General features: G+C 35.1%; 2 protein-coding genes across 3 annotated transcripts in view; both read left to right on the top strand.

Annotated features, from left to right (window-relative positions):
• The window catches only part of LOC126752492 (lysosomal alpha-mannosidase), a 155,784-nt gene that overhangs the window by 75,997 nt on the left and 62,749 nt on the right, over positions 1-17,038 (top strand). The gene's annotated exons all lie outside the window — the stretch shown is intronic.
• Positions 8,974-17,038, top strand: part of LOC126752490 (cGMP-dependent protein kinase, isozyme 1) — a 52,464-nt gene continuing 44,399 nt past the window's right edge. The window contains exon 1 of one of the 2 annotated variants that reach the window (XM_050463322.1): positions 8,974-9,469. The gene's annotated coding sequence lies outside the window, so the exon portion shown is untranslated. Of the gene's footprint in view, positions 9,470-16,575; positions 16,670-17,038 lie in introns of those variants that run through there. The other variant, XM_050463321.1, reaches the window with a different exon arrangement.

The following is a 17,038-nucleotide window of genomic DNA, read 5'->3' as shown; positions in this document are numbered from 1 at the left end:
TTGCACATTCACGTAAGTATAGGATAGTTCGTATACCAGTTTGTGAAGGGAACATAATAATTGTATCAATAATATAACTGATGAAGATATGAGAAACTCAACAACGAGAAAGAGACAACCATAGGACTCATAGTGTTGCTAATTGTCTTTTTTCACTGTCTCCTACTGGACTTCTTCTTGCTAGACCGAAAATATTTCCAATTTTATCCAGTTTTCAAGTTTCGAAATTTTATTAACATTTCTAACGAAATCTCCATTTGAACCACCCTTTTCTTGCATATGTACAAATTTAAAAGAGTTTCATGTTTCTAGCCTCTATTGTTTACATTGGCGCTTCGAAGGGCAAATTCGGATTAGCTGATACTTGCCGCAGCACATTCCACAAGCATTCTTTCACCGGCAATTTTGCGCTTTTCAACAAAGCATTTACACCTGGCTTGTGCAGTGAGTGGAACGGTGGGTTGACAAATATTTACATTGTTATAAAACTGGTGAGCAAAAGGCACAATGTTGCTTACTACTAGAAATTAGTTGCTTGCAGTTAACTTCTAACAGAACAGAAGATTTTTATCGAAAAATCTTACACGTAAGAAATGGTCCTTGATAGATAAAAAAAATTCGATTTGCCCTCTACTTTTTATATGTATTGGCGAGGATGGTATTCAGTGCTTTCAGCAAATTGGTTTTTCTTTTTTCGGGTTCAGCTAATTTTTTGAGCGCCATTCGCTAGATTGTTAGACCGATTTAACGTCATATTCATAAACCAACATTTCGTAAACAGAGAATGTAAGGTCCTCAGCTACGTTATCAAGCATCTCTTTGACAATTTCTACTCGACGCCGGTTTTGAAAAAAATTCTGATCTTTTTTACGAGTCTAAAATTGACATGTTCAATACCCAAAAGATTAGCCAAAATGTGTTGAGTCGATTTCTAAGAGATGCTGAGATACACTGCTATTTCTCTGATGCCAATAAAGCAATTATTAAGCAAACTTCCCTCACCTCATTCCATGCAATCGTCATTAACAAAAGATAGATGATTTCACGGCCTCCCACGGTGCAAATGAACAATGACTTCCCTACTCTCCCTGCATGCTTTGTGCCCCTCAAATATTTATATGTGATACAGTGTACTCTCCAAAGCACTTTTGTAACTTTTTCAAAGGTTTCGGACGAAGGAAAAAAAATCGACCAGTCCGGGTCAAATGTGATCAGATGGTGCAAATAATTGAAAGCGTCAAAAGACTCCCCGAAGCACTTCTGTAAAATGTTTAATGATTCCGAACGAAAAAAATATTTATGGACATGTCCGGGTCATATGGTGCAAATAATTGGAAGCTTCAAAAGACCTAAAAATTGAAGGCTTATGCTTGAAATAAAATAATTTATTTGAAATGTCAGACGTTCGAGCTCTGAAAAGTGATAAATAATCATAACAAATTATTCAATGACTGAATGGTTCTATAATATTGTGGTCTTATAATGGAAATTATGAATTTTGTAATACTATATTTCTACCCTGAACAGGGTATATTAAGTTTGACACGAAGTTTGTAAAACCAAGAAGAAAACATTGGATCTCTATAAAAGATATATATAATATAAATGATCAGCGTGACAAGCTAAGTCGGTTTAGCCACCTCCGTCTGTCTATCCGTCCCGGCGTCATTCTGTATACGCATATATGAACTAATCTCCAAACTTTTGAGAAATCGAAATGAAGTTTTGCATTTCTCACGAAGAACGAAATCGTTGTGGGAACGTCCGATATCAGTCCACTATAGCATAAAGCTATCATACAAACTAACAGATCAAAATCAAATTCTTGTAAGGAAGCTTTGGTATTTGTGAAAGGTATTAGAACTCCGGTGTAACCAGAGTGAACGCTCTTTCATATTTTCATCAAAAAATGTCCTAGACACTGTGTTAGATGCACTTTCATATTTCATCCGCAACAGTCCCACTGTGCCATATTAGGTAACCATTATCGCGCCTAAGCATTCAGCTAGGCGCAAAGCGTAATCACACCAACAATTACACTAGTTTACAGTTATGATGCAAACACTTGCATACATACATCGCAAACACACCACCATCACCACCTTCGCCTTTCGCTTCGCTTAGTCACTGCGATTAGGTATAACCAACACAAAGCAATAACCAGCAACGCTTTCTAGAACTGCAACAAAACAGTCATTGTTAAATCAAAAAAATATAGCCCACTAAACTGACCATTGTCTGTCAGAGCGTCCATGGTACCCACTGAGTGGAAAAATACCACCACATACATAGCTGACAGTCATAACCGTTAAATCGTTTTTTATGCGCCTCCTAAGGAAGTATGACCTCTAACACTACTCTAAATGAAGCAAGCGGTTGAGATTTTCTCTTCGAGGTGAGGCAGGTTATAAGCGTGAGCGCCAGGTACTGAGTAAGACAGGAGTAGGAGCAGCAAAAAGTCATTCATTATAATGTCAATGTCTCGTTCGGCTTCAATACGAGCAGCGAGCGCACACAAAAGCGCATAAACACAGTTGTAAACAAATACCGTTACATGTGGCATTGACTGGTATTTCTGATGTTATTTTTATACGATGACAATGAGCAATAAAAGCCACAAACACGCGCACACATACACGCGTGAGAAACTGAAAAAAGGCCGATAAAAAGCGCGGAAAAAGTGAAAGCGGTTAGCCAAGCAGGTGGGCCACATCATATATTTGTACGTATGTTTATCGGTGAGGCGCACACAAGCAGCCTACAGCCCACTCGACGCCTTGTTGATGGCAACAATTTATTGTAGTGCACAGAGCGCTACACAACACTACTACCACACACACATTCACACCCATATGAAAACTCTATGCGCCGACGACGACGTTGACCGGTGGACGGATGGCGAGCGAGCTGACGAACGCAAAACGATTAGCGATTGTTAGCTTTGCTACTGGTTTTCCCCCGTGACAGCTGAGTGTTTTGTTTTCGTTCTTCTTCTTCCTGTGTTTTCGCCTGCTAATGCTTTGATTTCGCTTTGTTGTTGTGTATTTAATAGTCGCAGGCTTTCAAAGGTATAATTTCAGTGCGCTGGTTTAGTCTGCAATTTGGCGGTTGATTAGAAAGGCTCTTCGAATGAACTTTACTCAGCAGCGCCATTGTGAGTCGCGCGGAATTTGTGTTTATGTGTGTACTTGTGTGCGTGTTGGCATTTTAATAATTATATTCATGGCTAATTGCTATGAACAAATAAATATTTGAATCGAAACTCGAACAAAATGGTTTTGTTTTGACTTGGGAAAGGACCCAGTGATAGAAATGAGGCGAAGTGAAACCTGAATATTGAAATTTTATTAAAGAAATATTATATCAAGTCAGGTGTGATATACGAAAACTATACTAAAAATCGTGTTTGAAAATGTGTCAGCGTACATTTAGAACAAAAATTTGTCAAGGTAAGTCACAAAATATTCAGTTCACTCATACAAGTTTTTCTAGTGTGCTTTTTTTTAATGATATACAAGAATGGAAAAGATTATAGATATTTAAGCCTGAAGCGCGTTCCTGAAATCCTCAGGTCTCTCCACGTATAGAAACATAAATGCAATATTGAGAGCGCGGATCGGAATTTTTTTTGCATGTTTTTAACAATTTCAGGATGTTTGTGAAATTTTAATATTTTATATTATTTAATGGTGAGTATGGCAAATTTTTCAATGTATGTGTAAATAAATTTTTATTTTACATTAAATATTGTTTTTATAATCATGGTTAATCGACCCGATGTGTGGAAGAGTGGTCCCACTACCACTACGACACCTGGGGAGTCCTATCGTCCGCCCAGTAGTGAAGACACTTAAGGCCTTGTTACTCCCGACGTTCACTCACCACCTGAGCCTAGCAAACCACCAGCATGGCTCCCGAAAAGCGCACAGTACCATCACAGCATTTGGCGTCATAAACGCCCAGATAGTTTGTGGCCTTAACCAGAAACCACTCTGTGAGAGAACGATCTCGTAGCGTTTCACTTATCAAAAGCTTTTGACACAGTCAGTCACACAACGCTACTGCAGGTCATTAAAAAAACTATGATCCCTCCAGGACTGAAGAGGTAGACGATGAACTACCTGAGCGGTCGTCAATTATCCGTACTATTTCGAAAAAAAAAACTCTAAGCTGAGAAGAATTAAACTAGGAGTTTCGGAGAGGTATGTCCTCTCCTCCATTGTTTAACATATGTTTATCTCGAAACTCCCACAGCCACCAGAAGGAGTTTCTATAACCTCGTATGCTAATGATTGCATGATATTAATGTCGGCCAATGGAATCGATGGCATGTGTTCAAAGGTAAAAGACTATATCTCTGACTTTTCTCGCTTCATTTCTGCACGGAACTTAACACTTTCCCCACTAAAACCACAGCGACCATATTTACAAACAGGACGAAGGGGTACTTGATATGCTTGATTGCTGACGATAGCGTCAAGATTCCGACTGTCAATAATCCTAAGATTTTAGGTGTGAATTTTGACAGTCTGTGCTCTTTCACTCCTAATACGACCACGATTATCGCCAAAATACAGAGTTGCAACAAAAACCTCAAGTCGCTAGCCGGCAGCACATGGGGAAAGGACAAACAAACGTTGTTGGCAACTGACAAGGCAATCGGCCGGTCGGTTTTTAACACGCCGCACCAATATGGTCGCCTGGATGCAATGAAACGCAGACGAGGAAGCTACAGACATGTCAAAATATTGCTTTCGGAAAAATCATCCCTCATTAAGCAATACGTCGACCAGACTTCGGATGCAACAAACTTCCGAAAAGCACTAACACTTCACAATTGGGCCAATGAGTCAAACTCGACTCGGAGTCAAACCACCACCCATTGCAGACGAAGAGCTCGTTCTGACCTTCGTTCTTCGTCCGACCCCTCAAAACAGCACATATCTTGGGCCTTCCGTTGGATGACGTCGACGATAACTTAACTAATCTTTACCATCCTATTGGGGACTAGATATCCACGAAAACAACAACAAGAACCAAGGCTAACTACTGCTGAACAAGCCATAATTAGAAACATGAAAGGCGTAAGTTCGATGCGGAATTTCGGAGCAGAAACTGTAATGGCTTGGGCAGCCTTTTCGTATTTTGGGGCATCACCAATTTGCTTTACTGCACGGAAAATTAACTCCGAAATCTCCTGGCCTGTTTGTAGTCCTGATTGTAACCCTATCGAGAGCTTTTGGGGTATACTTGCCAGTAAAGTCTACTCAATATGAAAACAATGAAGCAATGTTCTCGAACTCAACTCACAAATGGGAAACCTTACAGAGACTAGCTAATTCTATGCCAAATAATTTTTTTTTGTCTCATTCAAAATAAAGGAGGTGATTAGAAGTACTAAAATTGAAATATAAACTTTTACTTTTTACTGACTTAATAATTTATAAAATATTCTTGTTTAATCTGATCACATCACTTTAAATGGGTTTTCTTGAAATGCTGTATACTGAGTTGGAAAAGAAAATTTTTCAAAAACGGTTTTTGTTATATAGAAATCGGATTGTATTTTTGATAATGATTTTGAGTAATTAAGCCAGCCTGTGGCAGACATTTTTTTATATAAAAACACTTTCTGTTTTGTGGAACCGCCATTTCGTCAAAAATAAAAACTTTAAGAATATTTTAATAATCGGTGATATATTTTCAAATTTTCTTCGTTTCCGAGGGCTATTTCGAAATGGATTTTCGAAAAAGGTCTTGTTCTGTAAATGTACGTAGATTTTATTAATTTTATAAATAAAATATCTTCTAAAAAAAAAAATTAACAAAAAACATTTTTTTTACTTACCGGTGGATATAACCCCTTAAGCTTTCACTACACTCATTGTGCTCCCAACCTGAGAATATTTGGCAACAAAGGAGTTTTCAGTTTTAATAATGTTTATGTAGCTCAATGAATATTTGAGCCCTGAAAACTGGTGAGTGTGAGAAAAGGGAGAAAAAGAAGTAACATAAATATTTTTGAGTTATGCGTACACACATATAAATATTTACACAATTATTCAGACGAATATCACTTAACTGTATAAGATCTATATACATACACAAACCTGTGTACATGTAGTTATATGCATTTATGTAGTTTCTGTGTCACAATGTTTGACATTTGAACTATGCGGCCTTCAACAACGAAAATAGAGAAATTTATGGTAACCAAAATAGCACAGCCGCAGGTGCCGACCCCAAGCACTGCCATCCAACCCGCGAAGCAGGTCGCGTACGCCATTCTACATTCAGTTCCTTGCGTCTTTTATATTGATTTTTTTTTTTTTTGTGAATTATAAATACAGCCTTGCTTTGATCATTGTCGAAATTAGACGCCGTTTCTTTTTTTCTAGCCACATGGCTTGCGCTTACACAGTATTAGCATTGCGCACTGAATGCTTCGTTGTATTAACATTTCTAATTTTTACCGATCGAAATGAATATAAAACACACAATATTTTATCAAATTTTTGACGATTTTCTTGTCAATCAAATGTTTACTTTATATATTTGAATTTTTATGTTCCGCTGTGGCGATTTGGCGCATGCAACACACCAGCGCTGTTTTCGGAGTTAACAGTTGAATTTGTTGGAGATTCCATTCCAAATAATTGAGGGAGAAAACTTTTTGAATGCAAAGAGTGCTTAGTTGAAATATATTGTTGTTGTAGTAACGATTATCCAAACCTTACTTGGGGAAAAGCAATTAGTAAACTGCCCTCGAAAACAGGGAAGGTATCAATAGCGCTTGGCCCAGAAAACGGGCTGCTTCAACGGATTTGGACTAAAGGGACAGGGAAGTTAAGTGAGCTGGTTTCGTTGGGCATGCAAAGCGATGATAAGATGTTCGAAGGAGACATCCTGCTCAAGTCCCAAGAGTGGTGTTTGACAGGTCTGTATCTTCTTCGTCTGCATGCTACTGCACCCAGGCGACCATACTGGGTTGTCGTGCGAATTGATCTGCCTATAACAATGTCTGTTTCTCCTTTCCTTAAGTGCTACCGACTACCGACTAGCGACTTGTAGATTTTGTTGTTTGTTGCCGCTCTGTACTTTTGTAAAAAAGCAATTGTGTGCGGAGTGAAGGAATGCAGGCTGTCGAATGTTACAACTAAAATTTTAGTATTGTTATTTGTCAGAATTTAAACATCATCGATAGAATTGTAGCGGTCCGGTCTGTACCTCTTCGTTCAGTTTGTGACAAGTGTGGTCGTGGATTGAATGGGGGAGAGTTTTAGGTTCCCTGCAATGAAGAAGCGCGAAAGTTTTAGGAGCTAGACGTTCACTTTTGAACACATGCCATCAATTCCATTGTCCAGTTGAAACATATATTTTCTGTAGCATATCTATCTAAATTATTCAATATAGTTTCTATAGAGAGAGTCTCTTATGAAAATTCAAAAACTGAAAAAAGGGTTTTAGAAATTTAAATTAACTGTAGCTTCTTTCTGCACAAAACTAGAAAATGCTCGGAAAATATAATAATCTTCACAAATAAAACAGGAGCACTGTACAACTTGATTTTACACTGTACATGAACTTGATTTTAAACCTTCAGTTTAAAAGTCAATAATGGTCCGATCTGAAGAACTTGTTCGAAGATTATATCGTTGTCTTAGACAATTATCTCAATTCTGGGAAGATATTTGATCGAAAAAAAGAGTATTTCATATAAAAACTAGATTTACTTTGTTCGATCTACCATCTATCACGTTGTCGTGGTCCAATATTCGCGGCTTCGAAAAATGAGTAGATTCTTGGGGAGGGAAGGACGTGCTTAAAATTTCAGATGGATATATAAAAAAACTGAGTGACTAGTTTAGGTATATATGGACATTGCTAAATCGACTCAGCTCGTAACGATGACTATTTAGATACACGTTTTATAGGCTCTTCGACGCTTCCTCCTGGGTGTTACAAATATCGTGGCAAATTTAATATGTTTAGTATGATATCCCAACGAAAATTTGTTTAATCACGAAAATATTTCGCATTAAAAATTGCTAGCGAGAAACCGATTCTAGGCCCATAGCCTCTTGGTTGTTTAAAATGATGCGTGGAATATTTCCCGCATATGCGATTTTTTTCAATTTTTCGGCTCCCTGTAAATCGATCCGCTCTAATATATATATTTTTATGTTTTAGAGTGTCCTAAACTCTAAATTTAGTGTGTAGGAAGTCTGGTTAAAGATATTATATGAACCAATTCACCAATTCAAAAATTCATAACATAAACTAAACGATTTCTACAAAAATTTAAGTTCTTCTTATTGCTGCCAAGCGTTACTGACTCAAGAAACATAATTTAATCACAACTTTCTAATACATGCAACAAAGGTCTCTTGCCAATAAAACGAGCAAATAAAGAATGCAATAAACTACCAAAATAAGTATTTAAGATTCTATCTACAAAATATATAGAGTAACCACCTGTTGGCAAATGAACACGCAGAGAACCAACAAACTACATTCATCAACAATTACGCAGCGAAAATTTGTCACCTTACTAAAATATTGATTTAAATATTTAGCAGCACGCTCAACACCTCAAGTTACATATTCAAAAAGAAACAGCTAATATTTAAACAATCAACAACAGTGCTGCCAAGTACTCACAATAAAAGTCTCCAAAAATACGTACAAATATTTGAAAGCTCCGGCCGCAGTGCACCAACAACTTCCAAAAGCTCTGCAAAAGCTTTGCTAACCCACCTGTCGCACTTGCCGGCATTCACCTTTGTATGTATGTGTGTACTTACCGACATCGCACACATACACACATATTTCGAGCCCACAGCAGTGACAACTTTGCAGCCCCGATAGGGTGCCACCCGCACACACACACACACCCTTGGCCAGGCCGGCCAGCCCGTGAGGCAGCTACTGTGCCATCCGCTCCGCTATCAGTTCAGTTGCGGTTGAGGTGTCGTACGTGTTGGGCGCACCGTCAGAAACGCTACACAGCAGCGAGCTTTGACAAAATTCCGAACTACTTAGATTGTGTTTTTGTTTTGAAGTGCGTTTGCAGGCAGAACATTCAAAAAGCTAACGGAATTTTGCCGAGTGTCGGGTCTGTAGTTACTTTTCTTTCCATGTTTTTTTGCCGAACAGAAAAAATTTGAATAAAATCGTGCTCAAAAGTGAAAGCATAGTTGGTAAAGCGAACGTAGTGCAAATATTTGAAAGTGTCTGTGTGTTAGTGCAAGGCTGTTTGCACTGTAAATGAGTGCAACTCCTGTCAAAGGAGCTTCGCGCATAAAAAGCGCCACACCGTGGAAAGTAAATAACGGTAGAAAGTGAAATGTTTTGAAATTTGAATTCGAACTAACCGAGGACACGCGTCGCGTCGAGCGCAGCAGGAGCGACGGACAGGCGGCGAAGTGCGTGCTGCTCCACTTATGCTCGTCAGCAAGGAGGTCGTGAAGTAAGCAAAGCCAAACGGCATATTTAGTGCAAAGAAATGTGCCACTAAACGAAGAGTGTTGGCCAATATTTGCATATTCAAGTGTTTACTGTGTTTTTATGTTGATTTTGTTGCTGTGCTGTGTTTTTACGGTCTTTTTCAAACGTTTTTGTTGATACGCTTGTTGTTGTTGATTTTCTTTGCTCTTGTTTAATTCTTCTTTTGTTTTTGGTTGTTGTGTGCATCGATGCAACCGGTAGAATGCAATAACTTCGTGTTGCCATTTCAATTAATGCATTTTCAGTTCAATACGGACACTTGAGAGCGCAAGCTGAATTCTTAAGCGGCAAAGAAAGCACGATCAGACGCCGGTTGCTTTGTTGAAGTGGCATTTTCGATATATTTAGAGAGCAAATGTCAAGCGTTTAAATTAAAGGTGGCAAGCACAACATATTAAATATTAAAAGTATAACGAGAGTTAATTAAATTTAAAAAAAGTTACCTAAATAAATATTGTGACGCCCAGTACAAAACGTAATAAAATAAAATCGTGAAAAATTATTAAAATTAATTAATTAAGAACTACATCAAAATAAAAGATTTTATTGTAAACTAATTTTCTTATAAATAATTTAAAATATTTTTCTATGATCACACAAAGTAAATTCTTAAAAAAATATAATAGTAAAATAGTAATTAATTAAGTTCAATAGGAGATAAAATTAACAAAAACAAAAATCTCAAAAAAAATATTCTGATTGTTAAATATTTTTTTTAATAAATAAATAATTATATTTTTCTAAAATCACACTAAGCAAAAACTCATTAAAAAATTGGTAAAAATTTAATTAATTAAAACGTTAATTAATGTTAATTTTTATTTAATTTATTTGAAAAATAATTAATTTTAATTTAACTAATAATATTTTTTTATTAAATTTATTTAATTTAAATTAATTATTTAATAAATTATTTAAATGGATTAAAAATTTATTTATATATACATACATAGATATTTTTTTTATTTTTTAATTAAATAAGGAAATATAATTCTCTACAATATTTTTACGGAAATAACATAAATGTCTAATTGATACTAAATTACTTCAAATTAAATTTATTTTATTTAATTAAGTAAATAATTATATATAATTTCATAACGGAAATAACAATAATATCTACTTTGCCCAGATGATTAAATTAAATATTTTTTCACCAAAAGTGGAAATGACCAAACATTGGTAAAAAATTTTAAAAATTTCTTTTTGAAACTTTTTGACTTTTTTGAAAAAAAATTGTTTGCAATGACATGCATCTAAAAACTTCGAACTTACTTATTGACTTGTTTAATTAACATTAATTTTAATTAATTTTTAACTTAATTAATTAATAATAACAGTTAATTAAAATTTTAAATAATGTATTAATCATAATTTTAATTAGGTCAGTAAATAAGTTCGGAGTTGTTAGTAGAAATTCATCCGCTAATATTTAATTTTTAGCCTAACTAATTAATTAATTAATTTTTTTTAATTAATTTACAATATTTTCGAAAAATATTTCACTCCAATTATAGTTGCTATATTTATAATTTACTTAATCGTACATAAAAATTAAATTAATAATAATAACTGAATTAATTATTATTAACTAAATTGCATACATATGAACTTATAATTTATTTTTGGCCTAATTAAAATTAATTATTAACTAAAATTATAATTAATTAACTAATTTTAAGTAATTCTAATTAATTAAATAATTAATAATAATTTATTATTAAGAAAATCACAGACATAGCAACTATACTTAGAGTGAAATGTATTTTCAAAATAATTTAACTTACTAAATTTTATCAAAATCAATTTGAATAGAAGAAAGTCGTTTTAATCTGCACCGCTAACCTCTTACATAACATGGCGTTGGCTCTTTCTTTGTGAATGTCAAGCGCAGCAATAAATTGAGTAAATTATACTCCCTTTTGTGTTCTAATCAAACCAAAAGAAGATGCAAAACCAGAGTCTATGCTTGAAAGATTCTCAAGTATATAACAATAAAACCAAGAACTGGCATTGAGTAATAGAAAATGGTGGACTGAAGCAAAAAAAAAAAAACATTAAAAAAATTAGAAAATCAAAAAAACAATAATTGAATAATAAAAGATTTTAAATAAAATGGATATTTACAACAACTAATTTAGTAATGCATTTAAAAAAGTAAATAAAATATAACTCAATGCAGTTTAACGGTTAATTGCGCCATGCGAAAATCGTGAGGAAGCACACTGTTCCCAATAAAATAAAAAAAAAACAAAGCTAATAACATTTTTGCACTGACCTATTGATAACTTTTTGTCGATATGCCAGCCTTTTCAAACGGTGAAAAAATTCATTTTTTATTGGATTCACATTTTTATAGCCTTTACGACAACAGCAGCAACAAAAGCAGAAGCTCACTGCTTAGAAACAGAGAAATAATGTGAATTGTGTTTCAAAGCATGAACTGTTTCTATCATCTGATTACAACAGTTTACACTTGAGCGTCTATTAAAATATTATTCCATACTGACAAATTGTCGCAATCACAATTAATCCATAGAATTTCGTCACATAATCTCCCATGCAACTAGTCAGCTGAATTGTAACTTCATCAGTCGCTGTTTACCTTATCAACCCAAACGAGTCAACAAGCTGACAGTTGTAAACAACGATGACACATGTTGTCACATAAATAGTGATAAGGCATCAAATTCATCAGAACAAAAATATTTACTAACAAAGCTGCGGGCTCATGAACATATATGTACTCTATATGTAACATAGGGCTTGCTTATTATGCTGATCAAGTGCCTAGAGGCCATTCCTCAAACAGCTGGAATAAAATTTATTGTTGATGAGTATATATGCTACAAAATAATAAAAAAATAAATATGCTATTATTCTCGAAATTAATACAAATCGAACATACTATTTTTGAAATAAAAATATTTGTTCGACACTTTACTCTTAAATTTGAACGATCTGCTGGCATGAGTAACTGATACTTAAAGCGCGTGCAGACGTTTGACAGCTTTAAGCTTTTCAATGTTTACTTTTCTCTTTTTTTCCATTAATGAGTTTGTGTTTGATTTTTCATTTCTTTTCACTCACGAGGCTTTATGATTGAGTTTTCACTATGTGAGAATGTTAAATGTCAAAGCAGCTGACAAGTAGAGCAATTCATTCATAAATATCTAGCGGATTTTGTATAATCAGCTAACATTGGGGTCTCACGTGAAATTGTGCTATTTATGTTCATATACATACATATATAAGAATTTATATGTATATCCAAACAAAAAAACACGAATTTACTTTTGTCGTTTGAATTCCTGATGCCTTGTCTATGACGCTAATCACTACCCCTTACCACCAGACTACTGAACTAGACCTCGCTCCCTTAATAATAATAAATATAATTTTTTTTAGCTTCTAGACTCACACTAAAGCCATTTAGGCTTAAATTAGTCTTACTGCAGTTATTTATATTTCGCTCAATGTTTTCATGTATGTATATTTGTTGCATACCCTCATGTGGGAGCACACACACTTTACGGTATGAAAACATAGCATTCCGCTAAAATGATAACAATATTGTCTGCTTGGTTTATTAGAGCATTTCCCTTTATTACTTTTTGATTTTTGATTATTATTGTTGCTGTAAGCAATAGCCTTCAATCATACAGGCATGCCTAGCTCAATATGAGAAAAGGAAATTTGCAGAATAACAAAACGAATAGGTGCTAATTTTAGAGTCCAACTAGCAAGCAGCAAAAAGCCACACACTCACACGAAATTTTGTGTATTTTTTTGAATTTATTTGGCAAAATCAATATGCATTAGGCATTAGCAGTGAATTGTGTAGACATTTGTTGGCAAGAAGCGTAAAGTTAATTAGGAGAAGTGAAAAAAGCTGCTTACGTCAAAAAAATTTCAAAACTTGGCAGTTGTGGCGGATTTTAAAAAACCGCCGAAAAGCAGTTTATTTTTTACAGTGACAAGTGAATTTATTCCTATTTGAATGCAAAAAATTTTTTACTTAAAAATGTAAGATCTTTTGAACAAATCCTACTCTACTTAGGCACCTGGATTTATTTATTTATTTTTGAGAGCTTACTTTAATGACTAAAAGTGCAAATGACAGCTAAGCGTTTGTTAAGGGAGCAAATGACTTCACGCTACATAACATTTTTAAATTTTTTTTCTAACCTGAACTGAATGATCGGCGGGACTAGTTGGGTCGATTTCGATTCATGCCCATCTGCCAGTCCGACTGTCTATATGTGTAAGAGTCGCTCAGCTTTTGAGAAATCGGTCCATCTCCCTTCAAAGCGCTTCTTATTTACGGGAACTGCTGACATCGGACCACTATCACATATACATATCTGCCATACAAACTGAAGGATCAAAATCAAGTACTTATATAGACAACTTTTTTATTTGACGAGATATCTTCATGAAATTAGACAAATATTATAACCGAAGGCAACGGCATGATCTGTAAAGAAATTGTTCATATCGGACAACTAGAGCATGTAGCTGCCATACAAACCTAACGGTCAGAATTAAGCTCTTATGTAGAAAACTTTTTCAGTTATCGAGATATAGTCACGACATTTAGTATGGAGTATTTTTCAAGACAATGCTATAATATGTGCAAAAATTTTCAAGATCGGGCTACTATAACATATAGCTGCCATACAAACTGAATGAACGAAATCATGTCCTTGTATGAGAAGCTTTTTTATTTCACAAGATATCTAAACGAAATTTGGAGTAGGATATTGTCTAAGAAAACGATACAATTCTTGAAAAAATTATTCGGATCGAATTACTGTGGCATATAGTTACCATACAAATTGAATGAACAAAATCATGCGTCTGAATGGAAAACTTTTTTATTCTTCGAGATATTTTTACAAAATTTGGCACGAATTGTTAACTGAAGCAATATTGTCATCTCTCAAAAAATTGTTCAGTTAGGATCACTATAGCATATAGCTGCCACACAAAGTGGCTGATCAAAATCTGGTGCTTGTATGAAGTATTTAGTATTTTTTAGAGGTATTATTGTTTATATCATTTTCTGTTAAACAAAATACACCTATGAAGGGTATATTAGCTTTGATGCAGCTGAAGTTGTCGTTTTTTCTCTTATTTTTCAATGAGCTTTGTTTTGCTTGTTCAATAAGCAATAAAAGGCAGTAATTTTCCACTACAATGTCTGCGGTCTAATGAAAAACACATAAATACATTGTAGCTGATAAGCTGCGTGAGAAAACATGAAAACTTAGCAATGCTTGCTGTCAATAAATTGATAATACAACAATATTTTCCATAATAAAAAGCGTCCTTGACTCAATAAAATAAATGTGCAATAATATGCAATGCATCTAATAAATATTGTACAATATTAATCGAAATGCATGTCAAAATGTCTTTGACATATTACACGATCTGACAAAAAAAAAACTGACATTTTCAGGTATTTCATTACAAAACTTTATTATCGCCTTCAAAATAGGCTCCTAAGTCAATACAAGCATACCAACGCTTAAGCTAATTGTGTAGCGAATTTAGCGAGTGACTTTAATAGCTTCAATCGACTCATGGCGGGTTGCCTGTTTCGAAAACAAAAATAAAGCGATGACTCTCGTATCATGTTTTGTCAAAAAGTCAGTCACAATCATGAATTCAGGTCTTGTGGTATAAGCACAAACATACCCAAAACTTTAACCAAAACTTTAACCAAAACTTTATCCAATTGTTGAGTCTATTCATAAGAGATGTTGATGTCTGTAAATATTCCAGTAGTCCTCTTGACTAAAAATTCCATGAAATTTAGTAACCTCAAAAGGCTTGCGTTGCCAAGGCGAAACGGCGGCGAAACTCAACTAATTTGCTTACAAAATTTATCTAAGGTTTTTATTGCCATAAAGCAATTAGCGAAAAAATCACATTTTTACAAAACTTCAAAACCACTAAGGTACTTAAAAGCGATTGACTGAACGCTCGTAAAAGCGAATTGAAAGTACATAAAATTAATAGCTCGTCAATTGTCTTATAAAAGACTTACAAATGTACAGGTGCGCATAACAATGTTCAATAAATTAACTATGTCAAATACTAAACGTGAGAGTAATTTACAAAATTCGCTTTTCTCGCAATTAAATTATTTGCTTACTTATGTACTCACTTTATGAGCGATCTAGACGCGATTTGTTGATACCAAGATAAGTAGCAAGCGGCGACAGCTTAATAACCAATAAAAAATATACATATACATTACACATACAACAACAAAAAATCAGCAAAACTGATTGAAACGTGACAACAATTCAAAAAGCCTAATAAAAACTTCCCCACACAGATCAAAGCAGCATTATAAATTAAACAACAACAACGTGCAGCTATTGCAAAGATAACAAAAACAACAAAATTATAAAATTATTTCAATATAAACAGCGAGAGAATAACAATTTGCTGCCAGCCAGCTAGTGCCAATGTAGCATATCTCAAAAGCGCCACAAAAATAAAAACGAAAAAAAAATAAAAAAACAGTAAAAAAAAGTTCATAAAAAACACCAAAAAGCATTGAACACCAACACACCGTCAACAACTCTGTCAAACGGTCATGCATGATTTGTGTATCACCATTGTGGAGGAGCATACGAAACGAGTTTGTCGAAATTTCGCATTGACGCACACGCGTCGGCGCACCATCACCATTGAGGAGGAGGAGGCACAGGCGCCAACCAGGCCTCAACAGCAACAGCACCAGCAGCAACAGAGGCAGCAGAAGGCGCAGTCGCTGCCACCAATATCGAAGTTGAACGCCAAAACAACAACTACCACCACCACAACAACCACGAAAGGTCCCACCACCACCACCAACAAACGCATCACACGCGAGTACGTGCTGCCCTGCTCCACGCCCAGTGAGTCCACTTCAGTGACCGTAGCAGTGCCCACAAACTCGTCTATCAAAGTGTGGGCCGAAGAGGACAAAGATCAGAATTTGTTGTTGCACATTACCAAGCAGCGTGGCGATAAGCCTGGGGAGCGCGCTCAGCAGCGCAGCATTTGATATACAGACTGCGAGCGACCTGCTAAGAAGGGGCAGCCGAAAAAGGGTTATAAGTTGGTGATTGACTTGGATTGAAGCTACAGGAAAATTGTTTAAGTAAGTGGGAGTATTATAAGAAAATGAGCTTGAGATATTAAGAAGAGCTTTTGTTTCAATGTATATTTGTCCAATGATATGATAAAAGCGAGAAAAATCAGTTTTTCATGTTCAAAAACTGCATTATCTATAACTGATCTTTGTTTTTTTCTGAAATTTGACATACTTTCTTTTCTGTCTAAAGAGCTGCTCATTGTCGCAACCGCAAATATCGGACCACTATAACTTATAGCTACCATACAAACCAACCGAACAGCATCAAGTTATTGTAAGGAATATTTTGGGATTGTGAAAGGTATTAAAGCTTCTGTGGCCGATTGAACGTTTTTTCTTGTTCTGAATCTCACTGGTAACCAGCGAAGTAGATTT

The sequence above is a fragment of the Bactrocera neohumeralis genome, chromosome 3 (genome assembly GCF_024586455.1).
Source record: "Bactrocera neohumeralis isolate Rockhampton chromosome 3, APGP_CSIRO_Bneo_wtdbg2-racon-allhic-juicebox.fasta_v2, whole genome shotgun sequence".
Classification (NCBI taxonomy): Eukaryota; Metazoa; Arthropoda; class Insecta; order Diptera; family Tephritidae; genus Bactrocera; species Bactrocera neohumeralis.
The sequence above is the reverse complement of the archived record's forward strand: the minus strand, read 5'-3'. Positions and strand labels throughout refer to the sequence as shown.